The sequence below is a fragment of the Ambystoma mexicanum genome, chromosome 6q (genome assembly GCF_040938575.1).
Source record: "Ambystoma mexicanum isolate Mex_15411 chromosome 6q, UKY_AmexF1_1, whole genome shotgun sequence".
NCBI lineage: Eukaryota > Metazoa > Chordata > Amphibia > Caudata > Ambystomatidae > Ambystoma > Ambystoma mexicanum.
The window spans coordinates 136,813,070-136,828,826 of NC_090937.1; positions in this window are offsets into that span (position 1 = coordinate 136,813,070).

Consider the following 15,757-nt stretch of genomic DNA (forward strand, 5'->3'; position numbering starts at 1 on the left):
AAATCAAATACAAGTTTTTAGTCAACTGGCTACAGTAATCTGAAAGAAGTACATTTTCGACATTTCTCAAGGGACGACATTTTGGAATGTTCCAGATATTAGCAGGCCTCCCCATAACCATCTCAAAGGGAGAGAGCCCAGTCTTAGTTTGAGGGGTTGTACGCATCGATAACAACACGATTGGTAAGGTGTCCGGCCATTTTAGTTTGGTGCCGGCACACGTCTTTGCGAGCTTGTTATTGATGATGCCGTTGTGTCTTTCCACTAGTCGACACTCTGAGCGTGTCTGGCCGAATGGAACCGTTTATCGATCTGTAATCCTGCACATATCTGCAGAATTACAGCAGCGATAAAATGTGGACTATTGTCTGACCAGATGACTCTTGGTAGCCCAAACCTTGGGAAGTACTTTTTTAACATAGTATTTGCAGTAGTCATGGCTGTAGCGTCTTTAACAGGAAAAGCTTCAAACCATTTGCTGAAAGCACAGAAAACGACGAACACATACTTCAGATTATTACACCGTTCCATCTCAATAAAATCAAAGTGTATAACCTCGAAGGGGACAGAAGGTGGACCAAAACTTCCCCTAGGGGTTGACGTGCCCTTTCCCACATTATGCTGTAAAGAGATCATACATTCTTGAACAAAGTGTTCAGCTTCCTTAGAGATTTTGTCATTTACCCATACTTTTTCCAACATTTTTTTGATTTTATGGGCACATATATGTGTGGGACCATGGGCCATAACAACCATCATCATAATGTATGCGTCGGAAAGTAGCCATTTCCCGTCAACTCTGTCCACCCAACACCCATCGTTATCGAGTTTCCCCAAGCCCTCAGCCCATTTCTTGGACTCTTCTAATGTGGCATCGGCTTGGATATCCCTTATGGAATCAATACCCTCATCCATTGTACATGCATGTGTGGCTTCCCTCGAAGTATACATGTCTGAAGAGAGATCAGTGGCAGTCTGTTTAGCTATCTGATCAGCAAAAGCATTCCCTTTTACTACATCATCTACAATCTTTTGATGCACTGCGCATTTTACGATAGCCAGCTGAGTAGGGAGTGCAAGCGCTGAGAGTAGCCGTACTATCAGGGAGCCATGCTGGATCTTTGTACCATGTGAAGTTAAGAACCCTCTTTCTGACCAAAGTCTCCCAAAGTTGTGAGCCACCCCAAAGGCATACTGACTGTCAGTGTATATATTCACAATAAGCCCTTCGGAAAGTTTGCAAGATCGGGTAATGCTATAATTTCTGCGGCCTGCGCAGAGTTATGCATGATTCTCTTGGTTTCCACGACCGTGCTCAATGTAGTGATTGGATAAGCAGCTGTGGATGTACCATCCGGAAATTTGAACTAGGAGCCATCGCAAAACAGCTCCCTTTGTGGACTGTTCAAAGGAGTAACATTTAGATCAATTCTACCCTTTGTCTCTTGTTCTGTAGTGTAAAGGCAGTCATGTGACTCTTCTTCACTGCAAGCAGTACCTTGCAGGAAGGGTAAGTGTTCAGCCGGATTAAGAACACAACACCTCTTAATTTGAATGTGTGGTGCAAACAAGATCAATTCATATCTCGTCAACCATGCGGAAGTGAGGTATTGCGTTTGAGTTCTGTTCAGTAGAACATCTGCAGAGTGAGTTACCATCAAAGTTAAAGCATGGCCTAGGACCATTCCCTCACTCTGTTTGACAGACTGAGCAGCAGCAGCGACAGCTCACAAACATCTTGGCAAAGCACATGCTACAGGATCAAGGGCGGAAGAAAAGTAACCTCACAGCCTATTCTTCCCTCCATGTTCCTGCGTTAATACAGCCAAAGCACATCCATCACATTCATGCACAAACAACACAAAGGCCTTTTCATAATTTGGTGTGCCCCAAACCGGTGCCGAGGACAATGCAGTCTTGAGCAAATCAAATGCACGCTGGTGCTCCATGTTCCATGGCAATGGCGAAGAAATGCCCTTCTTCGCCAGAGCCAACATCAGCTTAATCATTAGTGAAAAGTTGGGGATCCACTGCCTACTGTAAGAAGTCATTCCTATCAAGGACTTAACTTCTTTCTGTGTATTTGGAACAGACATGCTAAAAATGTGTTTTATTCTTTCAGGTGTCAATCTTCTTCCCTCCTTTGACAGGAGATAGCCTAAATAGGCAAATTCTCTCCACAATTCGAAGTCAAAAGGAATGGACAGTGGTCCATAAAGGGACCCAAAGAAATAGGTACCGGCGAAGAAACCGGGCAGACAACTGGTGTGCCAGAAATCCCTACAGAAACGTTGGATTGCCCTGACAGTGGAATGTTTGGAAACCGAGAATGATCAATGGAACACTTTTGTGCCCCTCTATCTATCAAGAATAGATGTTTCCTATTTCCCACTATCATTTCAACCTAGGGACCTTTCTGATTAACAGGAATAGCCGTTGGTTCCAAAACCTGCTTCGGGCAATCCTAACGAAACAGAATGTCATCAAAAGGAAGTTCTTCAGAGAGGTAAGCGGCAGAAGGATGGTCAAATATGTTTCTAGTATCCAAAGGCCTTTTCATAATTTGGTGTGCCCAAAACAGGTGCCGAGCACAATGCAGTCTTGAGCAAATCAAATGCACACTGGTGCTCCTTTTTCCGCGGCAATGACGAAGAAATGCCCTTCTTCGTCAGAGCCAACATCAGCTTAATCACTAGTGAAAAGTTGGGGATCCACTGCCTACAGTAAGAAGTCATTCCTATCAAGGTGCTTACTTCTTTCTGTGTATTTGGAACAGACATGCTAGAAATGAGTTTTTATCCATTCTGGCGTCAATCATCTTCCCTCCTTTGACAGGAGATAGCCTAAATAGGCGACCTCCTGGCAACAATATTGAATTTTTTTATGCGAAGCTTTATGTATGTGTTTAGCCAGGTGAATAAGCAACAACACAGTGCCTTCTTTACAAGCGCTCTCTGAGTCAGTAGCTAATAGAAATTCATCAACATATTGAAGCAGTGTACAAGTAGAGGACAACTCAAGGGTATGGAGTTGTTCTTTCAAAGCCCCACTGTAAATGCTAGGACTTTCCGTGTAACCTTGTGGTGCACGGGTAAATGTGAAGGAGCTTCCCCCTAAAGTGAACGCGAACAAGTATCTACTGTCCTTGTGTATAGGAATACTAAAGAAAGCATTCTTTAGATCTACAACACTAAAGTGAGTAGCTGAAGCAGGGATCATAGTTAATATCGTCATCACATCAGGCACAATTGGAAATTGTGGAGCGACGATCTTATTGATGGCACACAAATCAATTATAAAACGAAAAGGAATTGCATTATCGCCTTTTTTGTACACGGGCAAAATTGGACTATTGCACAAACTACCTGCAATTTCCTCAATCACCCCTCGATGCACAAAATCGGAGACGGTGCATTTCAAAGCTTGCTCACCATCGATCGAGATCTTATACTGTGGAATATGTGGCAGCTTTACTCCATGTTTCAAGACAATCTTAACAGGCTCAATTTGCAAAACACCGACATCATTGTCTGTGACGGTGTTCCCCCCTTCTCACCTGAGACCGATCCTTGCTGGACTCCGTGGGCGGTGTCTTCTTGCGGAAAGACCTGGACTTGAATGAGGCTGAGCAAGTCTCTTCCAACTCCAGCGTGCGTTTAAGATTTCGGGATGCAGCAATCTGGGGATCCGGGAAACGAAGAAGGCGTGCTGATGGCACATGAGTCCAGGAAGCAAGAGGAACTGGGAAAGGGGCAAGGAATGGAAGTAGAAAAGCTCGGAACCAGGAAAGCAATACAGCGAACTACGGAGCACACGTCTGATCGCTACTTGGCAATAGCATTGAGATGCGCTGAGCCGCGGGGGTGTGGTCTATTAGTAGAATACATTACGTCCAATGTATAGACCGCGGAAGGTGTATCACGCTGGACGGCCATGTTGGGAGTGTCAAGAAATGCAAGGACCGTTGAGATAAGGACCAGGAAGACCAAAAGGGGCACGTCCTGTGGGTCATGACAGCATGCCTCCTCCGAAAACCTGTTCCTCCAGGTTTGCCTGGGTGTATGAGGTGGTATCTTCTGAGCAGTCGAGGGGTATTCAGATTAGAAAGTGGTTCCCATGTTCTTTCACCCGGGGGGGGGATATCCTTTCCATTCAACTAGGTATTGAAGCTGACCCCGTTTATACCTGGAGTCACATATCCGGGACACTTCATATTCCAGTTGATTGTCCACCACCACAGGAGTGGGTCTGCAGGATTTCCGGAAGGATTGAATGTAAGGATTTTAATAACGATGTGTTTAAAACTGGGTGAATCTTTTTCCAGGATTCTGGTAGCTTAAGGCGGTATGAGACTGGGTTTATAATTTCCTTGATGGAAAACGGACCATAATACCAGGGGGCCAATTTGTTTGGCCGTAGATGTCGGGGTAGTAATTTCGAGGACAACCAGACTTGATCTCCAACTGAATAAGAAGGCCTGGGTCTTCTTTTGGAATCCGCATATATCTTGGTCTGTGTGCTGGCCTTCTCTAAGTGCTCTTTGGTCTCCTTATGTATGTTGATGAGTGCTTCAATCCAGGAGTCGACAGTAGGTACCGTTGTGGGTTGTGGAAGAACTGAGGGCAGAACTGATGGATAGAATCCTTGGCTTCAATAAAAGGATTCTTTTATTGAATAAAAGCAGTATTTTATCAATAAAAGCAGTCTTAACTGCTGAATGATCGGAATTATTATAGGCGAATTCAGCCACGGCGATCAGGAGCGACCAGTCATCCTGAACCTTAGTGGCAAAACATTGAAGATATTGTTCCAGAGTCTGATTAGCACGTTCTGTGGCCCCGTTGGTTTGAGGGTGATAACCTGATGAAAGAGCGTGTTGGATTCCTAATATTTGACAGAGGTGTTTCCAGAATTGTGAGACTTATTGAGGTTCTCTATCAGAAATCATCTTGGAAGGAAGTCCATGAAGGCAGAATATGTGCTCCAGGAAGATTCCAGCCAGTTCAGATGAGGATGGTAGCTTACTGAGGGGTGTGAAATGAGCCATATGAGTGAACAAGTCAATGGTGACCATGATGGTGGTGTACCCTCTGGAAGGCGGTAATTCCACAATGAAGTCTGTCGCGATAAATTCCCATGGCCTTGTTGGCAGTGCGGGTTGTAGCAGAAGATCCGCCGGCTTCTTGTTGTCATGTTTATTCTGACTACAGATTGCACAGGCTCTGACGTATAGTTGTATATCATTCTTCATTTTAGGCCACCAAAATTGTCTTTGTATGAGGTGGAGGGTGTTCGTGATGCCACGATGTTCAGAGTGAAGGGTATCATGACAGAGGTTTATTATCCTCTGTTGTAATTCTTGTGTAGGAATGAGCAGAGAGTTGACTTGAACAAATATCCTTCCTTGACTCTCAGGTTCCATTGATTCTTTCTTGAAATATTCTTCCAGAGTTCAGAGGATTGGGTTTGTACTCGGATTTCTTACAGGAGATTGACTGCTTGAGCTACAAAAATCGTGTGGGGAAACATCTTAGGTTAGGCCTTTTCTTCGGTAGTTTCATAGTCAGGCCGTCGAGATAAGGCATCAGCAATCAAGTTTTGTGATCCAGGAACATTAGTGATGTGGAACTGGTACTGGGCAAAGGAGAAGGCCCAACAAGCCTGACGACTGTTCCGACACTCTAATGACTGTAGAATTTGAAGATTTTGGTGGTCTGTGCAGACCTGGACTGGATATCTAGCTCCCAGGAGTAGATGTCACCACTCGGTGAAGGCTTGGCGGATGGCTAAAAGTTATTTTTCCAGGACGGAGTAGTGTGTCTCACTGGGAGTCAGGGTTTGTGAAAGGTAAGCAATGGGGTGTTCCAGTTTATCCTCAAATTATTGTTTCAACACCGCTCCAATGGGGTAGTTAGACGCATCCGTTTCAACAAGGAATGGTCGATCAATGTCGGGTTGGGCCAGAATGGGGGCTTGAGTAAATCTTGTCTTCAAGAGTTGGAATGCCTTATCTTGCGGAATAGACCAGACAAAGGGGGTGTCTTTCTTCAGGAGAGCAACAATCAGTAGAACAATCTCAGAGAAGGTGGGTATAAACTTCCGGTAGAAATTGGCAAGCCCCAGGATGGATTGAACTTGTTTCACAGACGTGGGAGCAGGCCAGGATATTATAGGCTTTATCTTTGAAGGGTCCATGCCAATTCCCTCTGGAGTAAGGATAAATCCTAGGTAATGAACAGAAGCAACGTGAAACAGACATTTCTCGGGTTTGGCCAAGAGTTTATGTTCACAGAGTCGTTGTAGTACTGCCTTTACATGCTCATCATGCTTTAGAAGGTCCTTGGAGTAGATCTAAATGTCGTCCAGGTAGACGATGACGAAGAGGAATAGCATGTCAGAGAACACCCTGTTCATAAAACGTTGAAAGACTGCTGGGGCATTAGCTAATCCAAAGGGCATGACCAGATATTCAAAGTGACCAAAGGGTGTTCTAAATGCTGTTTTCCATTTGTCTCCTTCTTGGATACGAATCAAATGATAGACACCCCAGAGGTCCAGTTTCGTGAAAATCACAGCGCCTCTGACTACTTCCAGGATATCCGAGATTAAGGTTAAAGGGTACCGGTCCTTGAGGGTGCATTGATTTAATCCACGATAATCGAGGCAGGGTCTGAGTTCCTTAGTGTCCTTCTTAGGAACAAAGAACAATGAAGCTCCGGTTGGAGATTTTGAAGGTCTTATGGTGCCATTCTCAAGGTTGGTATTCAAGTATTCTCAGAGGGCCTTTTTCTCAGGTTCGGAAAGGATGAACATCCTGCCAAAGGGAATTACTGCGGAGGGATCCGTGTCTATGGTGCAGTCTTCAGGCCTGTGAGGGGCTAAGGCCTTGATTATGGCAGTTGAGAACACATCAACAAATCCCTGATATGCCTTAGGAACCCGCACAATATTGGAAGCCATGAGATGTGCTTGATGGTCTATTGGTGGTTCTTTGGAAGGGGTCAAGGAGGGATCCAGGATTAGACAGTGAGACATACAAAACTCTGAGCCGAGGAATAGTGATCCTGCTGTCCAATTGACATACAGATTGTGTTTCTGTAACCAGGGCATGCCCAGTACCATGGGGTTATGAGCTGACTTGATAATGTCGAATCGAATCCGCTCTTGGTGGTGGTTAATTGAAAGCTGGATCTCTTTTGTCTGCAGGCTTATGGGCCCCCGAAGTGAGGGGTCTTCCATCGATCGCTTCCACCGGCTGCATGATGCTTCGTGTTTCGTATGGGATGTGGTGACTAAAAACCCAATCTTGATCATTGAACATTCCCATAGCCCCGCATTCTACCAAGGCCAAAACAGGATAGGTCTTATTCCCGGAGGTTGATAGGAAGGCCTGTAGTATCACTAGATTGTTTTGTCCAGGAGAGTTCAAGGATGGAATTGATGTGGAGCAAACATCTCTCTCCCGAAGCCCTGCTCCATCTAGGATCGGGAGTTGGCGTTTCCCGAACGCCGAGGAGGGGCCAGAGGGCATTCTCTAACCAAGTGTTTGTCTGAGGCACAATACTTGCACAACCCCATATTAATCCTTCTCATCCTTTTTTGCAGACATATGGGTCCACGGAAGGCTCCTATCTGCATGGGTTCTGCTTCGGTGACTGATCCTGGGTTTGTGTCTGACTTGGGGGTACTCTCAAAGGACACCTTCGGAGGGTTTCCTCTAGATTTTTTCTTCTCTGCCTTCCTTTCCTGGATGGGAAAGTCTATCTGCAAGGCAAGGTCCATAAGAGCCTGGAATGAGTTCCATCGGGCCACTCTGGATAACTCATCTTTAATCTCCTCATTTAGTCCTCTCCTGAAAAGGGTAAAACTTGCCTCCAGAGATCAATCAGCTTCCTTGACCAATTGCTTGAATCGGGTTACATATGTGAGCACATCCTGGGATCCCTGCTGAAAGTCTAAGAGGCGTTCCTGGGCACTAAAGACCTTCTCTGGGTGATCAAACATGTTCTTTAGGGCCCATATGAAACCGTTGTTGTCATCTAGGAGACTGTCGCCGGAGTTAACTAGGGGTGTAGCCTAGGTTAAAGCATTTCCGGAAAGGTGAGAGATTATGAAACCCACCTTAGCCCTGGGAGTGGAAAAGTAATAGGGCTTAAATGTAAAGTGAACCAAACATGAGTCCAGGAATCCACAAAAGGTTTTTGCTGACCCATCGTATTTGTCAACAATGCCGCCCAGTAACACACTTTCTTTTGCGGCTGAATCACGGATAGAACTAATTGCTTGAGAGCTGCGTTTTCTGCCTTTAAATTCTGCACGTCGGTGGTTAATTCTTGCATACCTCGCATCAGGTCCTGGACGGACGCTTCCATGTCGACTTCGAGTGCGGTCGGTAGGTGCCTCAAACTGTCACAGAGTTCCCCCCTTCTCACCTGAGACCGATCCTTGCTGGACTCCGTGGGCGGTGTCTTCTTGCAGACAGACCTGGACTTGAATGAGGCTGAGCGAGTCTCTGTCGACTCCAGCATGAGTTTAAGATTCCGGGATGCAGCAATACGGGGATCCAGGAAACGAAGAAGGCGTGCTGATGGCGCACGAGCCCAGGAAGCAAGAGGAACAGGGAAAGGGGCAAGGAATGGAAGTAAAAAAGCAAGGAACCAGGAAAGCAATACAGCGAACTACAGAGCACACGTCTGATCGCTACTTGGCAATAGCATTGAGACGTGCGGAGCCACGGGGGTGCGGTCTATTTGTAGAATACGTTACATCCAACGTATAGACCGCGGAAGGCATGTCACACTGGACGGCCATGTTGGGAGTGTCAAGGAATGCAAGGCCCGTTGCGATAAGGTCCAAGAAGACCAAAAGGGGCGCGTCCTGTGGGTCATGACATTGACGTCAATTGCCCACAAACACTCCGGAACATCACTAAATTCCGGCGGCAAAGGTCTGGTCAAAAATTGAGAAACAGAAAGTTGCTGTGGTGAAATCGTCAAACACACTCCATCAGAAGAACAATAAATGACCACATTTAATTCCTTCAACAGATTCAACCCCAGCAAATTCTCTCCACAATTTGAAGTCAAAAGGAATGGACAGTGGTCCGTAAAGGTACCCAAAGAAATAGGTACCGGCGAAGAAACCGGGAAGACAACTGGTGTGCCAGAAAACCCTACAGAAACGTTAGTTTGCCCTGATAGTGGAATGTTTGGAACCCGGGAACGATCAATGCAACACTTTTGTGCCCCTGTATCTATCAAGAATAGATGTTTCCTATTTCCCACTATCATTTCAACATAGGGACCTTTCTGATTAACGGGAATAGGCGTCGGTTCCAAACCCTGCTTCGAGCAATCCTAACAAAACAGAATGTCGTCAAAAGGAAGTTCTTCAGAGAGGTAAGCGACAGAAGGATGGTCAACAATGTTTCTAGTATCCACACTTGGTGCCTGATTATCCTGTGAAAAAGGTTGCTATGAATCTTGTGCAAACTGACCCATACCAGGGCCCCCTACACCCGGGCGAACTCTGGATCGTCTCCCATATTCCCAAATGTGTTATTTGACCTCTGTCGGAGGATCGGGCATTGTGCACGCCAATGACCCTGTTGCCTACAATAGGCACACTGGTTAATGTTTACAGGACCCAACGGCACACTTCCTTGTGGAACATACTGACCTCTAATTTGTGAATTACCCCCTCTAGGGCCTCTGACATTTTGCTGTAACAATAATTTTGTCTTCAAATCACCTTTTCTCTTTTCGACTCTTTCCTTTTCATTATTGACACAATTCTCATAGTACTGAGCCATGTGCAGTACTTCTGATTGAGACTTCGCTTGCCAAGCGCTCTCGGAAGACAAGATTTGCGACTGGAGGTCAGGCAGCAATCCACGCACAAATTTGTCTATGAATAATCTTTTCCCAGACTCTGTGCCTAAGTCTTGTCCACTGAAAACCGAGAATACCTGTTCGAACCGATTAAAGAACTCAAGAGCACCCTCAGACTTCCCTTGGACTCAGGTAGTAAGCTTGTCCCAAATAATTCTCTTCTCAGGAAATATAGTTTTCAATATCGCAACTATTCTGTCAGGCGAAGTTAGTATCACCTGAGGCAGTCTTTCGCCAGCTGGCCTTTCTCCATCGAGTCTAATTATGCTAGCCCATGTATCTCCTAACCCTGCAACATCGTCTATAGTTCTAACCTGTTTCCACAAATCTACAGCAGGAGTACGGGAAATAACAGATAATTATCACTTAAAGTGAATACTGAGGATTGCAAAACAGACTCTATTTCTTTATAGAACCGTGTCAGATTTTTCCTAATGTCTGGATAGATTGTCTAATGGTGTTCACTTCCTGTCTTGAGAACGTGACGTGAAAGAACTGCGACACATAATGTGCAGGTATTTCCTGAGCAGCCGCACCCGTTGCAAGGTTAGCAGGAATCTCAACTTCCGAGACGAATGTCGGAGGAACCTCTCTCATAGGCAACTGAGAAGTAGGCAACTCTGAACGCTTATTAAGCAACAGAGCTAAATCGAGCGCTAAAGCAGTCGAAGAAGTGTCAAATGAAAAAGCTCTCTTGTAAATACTCAATAACTCTGCGGGACAACCAATCTTTCTTTTTACACACTCATCCTGTAGGTATTCTACCATTACCTGTATCACTTTCATCTGCATTTCTGGTGTATACTGACTATATGTGTCATATACTTCAATAGGAGTTATGGATGTGTCTGAGATCCATCTAATCGTGTCTTTCGTGCAGATTCCCATTTCCACAGATATCGATTTACGACAAGGGAGGAACCGTTTCTGCACATACATAATGTCCAAACTACCAAACTATCTCCATCTTCATCCTCATTCTGTTAACTTTCCAACTCCTTTCTATAATCAAGTACCCTCTCAACATGCTTTTGTACCTTCTCCGCAGTGACTCTAGAGAACGCTAAAGTGTTCAGATCCCTCAATCCTTGCAGGAGTTCTGTATCGTTTAAACCGTCCCACATTAAATAAATCCCTAATCCCTCAATAAAAACATATTTCTCAGGAAAATTGTCCATATTAGAAAGTGTGGCAAAAACATTAGCTTGATCACCCTTCTCCATACAATGCTTAGCCCATGCAATCAACTCACGTTTCTTCTCTGGAGGTACAGTATTACGAGTGACAACCCTTGATCCCGCTCCCTGATCTACTACAGGCGGTATAGAACCACTTGGAAGAGGGAGAGTAGGCATGTTCAACGGAGGTGCTATCACTGGTAGAACAGGCAAAAGTGGAGGAGCAGGTGGAGGAACAGAGACAAAAGGAGGACCAACAACTGGAGGAGAAGGAACAGTAGGAGGTGCAAAGTAGCAGGAGGATGGACATACAGAGGTGGAGTCGTGGCACTAGGCCTTCATTCATTCAACAATTTACGAGAAGTTCATCTGAAACATGAAAGTCTTTAGAAGGATAGATTTTCTGGATACCAAGTGAGAAAGCCCTATCCATATTCCTAGCTGACTCAGACTGTTTATCTTGGTCATATAACAATGCTTTTTCGGCGTTCATTTTATGACGGCACGCATGTTTTTCTCTACTCTTAAGCTGCTGTAAAGCTTCTTTCTTCCAATTCTGTAATACATCAAATGCTGCAGGTCTAGCCATTTTCTTTAATAAAATTGATTCTAAGTATTCAATACAAGGAATTTCAAAACTACCAGTGATTGCCCACTGAAGTTCGGAAGCATGTCTAGTTTGTCTGTGCCAAATATTATTAAACACTATACTACCAATGCCATGCTTACAGCACATAGTACAAGCCGGTGACCCCTCCTGTGGCACCGGATGGCTAAATTCCAAAGATTGTCTGTTACTGCGGAATAAGTCCCTGAAGCAGGCAGACAATTTCCCAGGCATATCAGAATACTGGTGGTTACCTGGTCAATAATTGTACTTGCAGGAACAATGCCCCAAAACAAATTATCAGGATACTTAAGAATCGGGTCACGACTCACCTGATCAAGCCTAAAGAGGTCCGATCAGATTTCAATTTTTTTCTAACGAAGTTTACCTCGTGTTTGGTGATTTCAGCAAATCTGCCCACCTCGATAAGTGGACCCTCGTCAAGATGCCGACTCGGACTGTGTGCTCACCGTCCAGGGATCGGGTAGTGCAGCGCTGCTGAGGTGTTGCTTCTCATTCAGGAAAGGGGCCCTTTTTACACTGTCCGATCCCGGTCCGATAGCCGCGTCAACCTTCAATGATCTGGCATCAATCTTGAATGTCCCTATTCGGGTACCATCCTTGAATGCAAAAAGAAGATATCGAGGCTGAGTACCCCAAAAGGAAATACACCAAACGCGGTTCAAAAGATACACAGATCTTTTTTCTACAACTGAACAGTTTCAAAGGCCAAAGCAACAGATAGCTATCAGGCCCACAGTACAACACAGCGAATACCAGCCCTGTTCGGTGTGTTCAGTGAATGGGACTGTACATAAGAATAGTCGCACCTTTTATACAATCCAAAACATGATCTCCAACCCACTTGTAAGTTAATGAATCTCGGATCTAGGGTTCGTGCCGAGTTCACTTCTAATTTATGCATCCATACATTTATGGATTATCCTTAATGCATTCTCCAACAAGTTACAATAGCAACAGTGTGTCTTTGGATTTCGCATTGAGCCTTCGCACATGTCTTGTACAATATAGTCAAACAAGTGTTCACATTAGATGCTCGAACAGTATTGTGCACAATATATGTTCATGGATTAGTATCATTGGCACAGGTAATCCTCTATACACAGGTCAATGAAGGGAAAGGTCTCAGTACATGACCCTAACATTTGGCCTGCGGGCAGTTTACACATTAACTGGTACACAGAGGTCAAGACAGCCATGTTACATTCAAAACGACACTGTCCACCATCTCAGGACACAGGGTGACATTAGAGTAAGAATCTAAAATGGCGGATGAACCCAAAATGGCAGCTAACACAGTTCTAAGGTCAGGACCTTGCAATACGGATTTCTTTGCAGAGTGACTGGGCTTAAGCCAATATGTACAATAGAGGAGGCATGATATGATTTCCCATTAGACAACATAACAGCTCTCCTTCGTTGTTTCTTTTGCAGTAGAACTCATGTCTGCGTACCACTTGTTAGACTGATGTGGGTGTCGTAAATCTTCTATTGTGTCTAATCCCAGTCCAGAATATTCATAATACTTCCTCCTCCCTGTGTCCCCCCTTCTTCTACTATTGCCCCTGGGACTCACTCTTCCTTTTTTTACATCATGCTGCATTAAAGGTGTTCCCCCTGCTCCCACCTTTTCCCATTCATTGTATCAGGCAATACACTTCTCAGCTATCTGCACATTTTCTTCCTTTACACTTGTGGGGATCCACTACCTATAGGAGTTTCAAATAGTGGTGTTACAGTGGTGGTGTCATCATATAACCAAGGTAAATCGGAAGAATTTGGATCATTAAGGTTGTAAATGTTGTATTCAGAGGCATTGTACAGGGCAGTAGGGTGTGGTATTATCTGTTCATTGCTTGTGACATTTGTGTGCCATGTGTTACCATGGTGTGTGCCATGTCCCAATATTAGTTTAAAACCATTCCATATGAGGTGTGTCCCTTGCTTTATCATGCTCATCCCATTCCCTCCCCCTCATTTATATCGATAGAGATAAATGATACTGCCCAATATTTACTAGTCTAAACATCATTGAGAAAAATATCACAGCACACACAAACAGACCACACTCATAGTTGTATTTTCACAAGTCAAATTTAGTATTTCCATTTCTATCTATTCTAATGTCGTTTACAGTGGGTTCCCCCTACTTTGCCATGGTTTCTCTTACATTATGAGATATAAAAGTGCATTAAGCAACTCATATACATTCATTTTTATACGTATCTTTTTCTTATTTTACTCAATTTATAATTATTTTATCATTAGCATGTTATTACTTTCAATCAGGAGAGGGAAAGAGAAAAGAGAGAGAGAGAAAGCGAACGGGAGAGAAAGAATAATATTTCTTCTTTGCATTACTGTTATTATATACATCTTTATATTTACTCATTTAACTCTTCTTCTTTCTGTCACGTGTGTACCTTTGAATCTACTTCTTTCTCCTATTGAGTTTGTGCTCCTCCTTTGTCCATTCCAATTTCTGTTTCCTGTGTTACACTCTCATAAGCTTTCCGTAAGTCTGTTAAATGTATCCAATATCTCAGCCCCTTCACCTTTATGGCAGTGGGTGTACAGTACACACCTTCATATGGGCCATGAAATCTTGGAGAATTCCACCGACGTATGAAACTCCTCACATGCACTATCTCCCCTGGCATTAGCTACCTGTTGGACTGTCTGCTGCTGGTGTTATTGTATCACTTGATGCTTCTTGTGTAAATGGGGGTACTAGCTGCCTGGCGATCATGCAGGCTGCCTTAGTGAGTTTAGTGAGGTATTCATTAAATTCCTCCCCTAGTACTGTGGCACTTCTGTGCACATCTGAATGTCTGTGGAGTGGGGAGCGTGCAGTATGCATGCGTCTACCTATCACTTATTAATTGGCGGACAAATAGTGGTCATTGCTGGGTTTATTTCTCAGTTCAAAAAAGGCCAGTGGTAAACATTATCCCCATCTCTTTTTTTAGCGTGAAACACAATTTCAGGAGGCCGTTAATTTTCTCAACCATGCCGTTCGATTGCAGGTGATAAATAGTGCACAGTTTATGCGTTAACCCAAGCATTGCTGTTACTTCTTTAAACAGATAGTTGAGAAAATGTGTACTGTGACTGAGCGTATTAAGTAGCAAATTCCCCAGCGTGGAACTTTTCGGTGCACTTTGCATCTGAGTGGGCGCATGGCCCTGCTTCCACCCATTGAAAGGGACAAACCACCACTATCATGTTGCGAGACCCATTGCATCTTTCACCCATGTCAGTATAATCAATATGCAGCTCTCTAAATTGACTTGTTGGTTTGGGCAGTGTTCCTCGTAGTGTTCTGAGTGTAATCCCTGAATTATATATCTGACATGTTGTACATTCCATGGTTAACTTTGATATTTGCTCCTGCAGGCCTGGTGCAAACCAATTTTTTTTGTATTTATGTGGCAATGTGCTGGGAAGTGAAGCTGTTGAAAGGCTATTTCTAGTAGCTTTTGGTGCATCACTACCTTTCCTGCATTGTTTTGGCTCCAAAGAATGTCTGTCGATGACTGGCTACACCCTCTTTTTTCCCACAACACCTTCTCTTCGACTATCGCCCCTTCTTGCAATTTTAATATTTGGTAAATGGGCATTGAATTATACCCATCAGGGTGATCCTCTTCCACATGTTTCTGCATTAGGTATTCACCTCCTTTTCCCTTGGCTAAATATGATGCTTCTTTCGAAAGAGATGACGTCATTGCTGTTTGTATGGGTCTGGAATTTTACTATGGCCACAACTGTAGGTCCCTTTAGCGCCTCTATCAATTCTTTTAGTAGCTCTGCATGTTGTTCTGGGGATCTGTCTGCTCTGTGAAACCCTCTTCTCCGTCATCTAGCCAATCCCCCATGTACTGTTGTGGTCATGTATGCAGAGTCAGTATAGATTGTTACTGCACATCCCTTTGCTGCATGTAATGCTTCGATGAGTGCTACTAATTCTGCTGCCTGTGCTGAGTAGTGGGCAGGTAGCCTTTGTTTGATAAGTACTTTATATTCACCTTCCTCTAGTCAGACAATGGCCACCCCCACAT